At 37.9% G+C, this 2,667-nt stretch overlaps 1 long non-coding RNA gene across 1 annotated transcript; it reads left to right on the forward strand.

Moving 5' to 3' along the window:
* Positions 1-430: 430 nt before the first annotated feature.
* LOC119720064 lies at positions 431-1,722 on the forward strand. Its single transcript, XR_005270051.1, has 2 exons — positions 431-651; positions 1,088-1,722. It is a non-coding gene; the product is annotated as an uncharacterized LOC119720064 (long non-coding RNA).
* Positions 1,723-2,667: the final 945 nt, after the last annotated feature.

The following is a 2,667-nucleotide window of genomic DNA, read 5'->3' on the forward strand; positions in this document are numbered from 1 at the left end:
GTCAGTTGAGGAATTTCCGGAAGAATTTGAGCCAGAACTCGAGCTGGAACAGTGGCGTCTACGCTTATGATAGCGATTTACTAATACGTAAACTTCTTGTTGGCCAGTCTATGGGAATGCCTCCCTAATGATCAAATATGGGTAAACCTTAGGTGTTGGGCCTCAGCCCAACACCTATTGTTATTGTATGAATTTACTATTGTTATTATTAATGTTCTCCTCAGCATATTCTTCTCCAGAACTGTCTGTCAAAATGAAAACATATATGAACTTCAATTGTCAATACATGAATGCACAACCCACGGAACATGTGCTTTTTTGCAATTACGTCATCATGACGTCATCATGGGTCACGTGACGTCACTTCAAAAAATAATAAATTTAATCTTTGAAAGGCAATATAAAATCAACCGTGAGAGACCGGAACTTAAATTTTGCGGGAATCGACATGAAAATGTATGACCAGTGGGATCTGATCATATCAAGCCTCCAAGACGAAAAGCCTATCTTATCAAGCCTCCAAGACGATAAAAAACAGCCACGTCTCAGCACTGTGCATATCCCACTGTATAGCTTCGTTTGCAAACACGGGACAGCTAAACTACCAACTTTTGCAAAGCATCCCAGGAAACATCACACCAACTTTCAAAGGTAACTATAATACGCTTATAACGTGTATTTTTTTATACATCAGGTACCCAATATGCTAGGGTGGCTTGTGCGTAAAGCGCTCACAAGGTGACCACGGTTCGAATCCTAGCCGCGAAAGGCATGTGAGTAGAGTTGTGAGTTGGTTCTCTCCTATGCCACGAGGGTTTTTCTCCAGGCCCTCTGATTTTTCTCTCTCTAGAAAAATCAAATACTTTCGATCTGAGGCTGTGCTACGTGGTAATATGGGTCAATGTGGCCAGCAGCCATAGGCACCTTTATGTGCCAGCGGCCCAACCACGTTGTAGCCGCGTCCTTCGCAATTCAGCATCCAGCCGCGAGTAAGGATGATTTATAACCTCCCAATTTATTATTATGTTATGTTATGTGTGTAACGAAATTTACTTACTAAGACCTATTTTCCTATTTTTTTTTTCAGATGAACTTCCCATCTAGTGTTGTAGATGTCACATACGGGCAAGATTCCGTCACATTGGCAAACAGCATGGTCAACACTGTGGGTGAATGGATTGTGGCCAAATTAGGAGAGCTGACTCAGCAGTTGAAGAATGCGAAGGCACTTTTGGACACTGGACGGCTTGATGAACTTAAACAGGTTTTATCACAAACGCCTGATTTAGTCAATCCACCTCCATTACCTATTTTAAAAATGTATATTGATGCCGAAGATGAGATTGACGAGATGGAGGTGGATCAGACCGACATTCCTGTAATTAGAAAGACTGTTGATCCAAAAGAAATTTATCATGAAATTAGGGAAAATTATAACAGGCAACAGGGAGGTAATGACAGGGTTGTCCCTAGCGTAACCGTAGTTGATATGGGAAAGAGTTTATCTGATTTGGAGGGGTGTGTAAAGTCATGTAGTAAAATTTATAACATGTCTGAAAATGGGGCTCGCAGAAATGCAGCTAATATGGGACACTGGTTGGAAATATCATTTAAAACCTTTTGGCGGGATAAGAAAAGAGGGAAGGTAATTTCCGCAAACTTCAACACTTGGTTGAAAAACAATTGTAAGATAAAAAGAACTTGGGCAAAAATACACAGAGACTTTTACGACCTCGTCAAGAAGTACCCGCAATCACTCCACTGTTGCCTACCCTTAACGTTCTTCAGAAAAAATAAAATGCATACTGTAAACTATTTTACAAGTAATTTAGAAGAAGGATCAAAATGGACACATGCTGTGCTTTGTAACTGTGGCCAGTGTGGACCTTGAGTAAAAACCTGTTGATATATGACAAACCAAACGTGACCCACTCTGCAAAAATGAGTCTGTTGTGGCAAAACTGACATTTTGAGTTAACTACATTAATAAAATGGGAATGAAATAAGCTTTCATTTGGTATATCATGGACCTCTCTAGGACTTTTGGTTGCATTGTTGTGCTTGTTTCATTCTGTAAAGTTTTTGCAAAGCTAGAAGTGTTCTCAATGGAGAAAAAGGGCTTTGAAAAATGACGAATACACTGTAACTAACCAAGAAAAGCACCAAAGATTCATAATTTTTTTTCTTTTTCTTACAATATTTACATTTTTGTGTAAGATATTTGAACTAAAACTATCAAACAACCAAAATAAAACAAAAACAAAAAATCCAAATTTTGAGCAAATTTTTACTGTTTCCATTTCAAAATGGCAAAAGCTTGAATTCAAATTATGCGACATCAGACTCATTTTTGCAGAGTGGGTCACAAACAGTTATTTAAATGAGCTAATTTGAATGACAACGAAAAAGCCACTCGGAGTGGCTTTTTACTGTAAATATTAAGATGTCAGAAAAGCTATTTAAATGAGCTAATTTGAATGACAACGAAAAAGCCACTCGGAGTGGCTTTTTACTGTATATATTAAGATGTCAGAAAAGCTATTTAAATGAGCTAATTTGAATGACAACAAAAAAGCCACTCGGAGTGGCTTTTTACTGTATATATTAAGATGTAATAAAAGCTATTTAAATAAGCTAATTTAAATGACAAAGAAAAAGCCACTCGGA

Source organism: Patiria miniata, unplaced genomic scaffold, assembly GCF_015706575.1.
Source record: "Patiria miniata isolate m_02_andy unplaced genomic scaffold, ASM1570657v1 HiC_scaffold_9, whole genome shotgun sequence".
NCBI lineage: Eukaryota > Metazoa > Echinodermata > Asteroidea > Valvatida > Asterinidae > Patiria > Patiria miniata.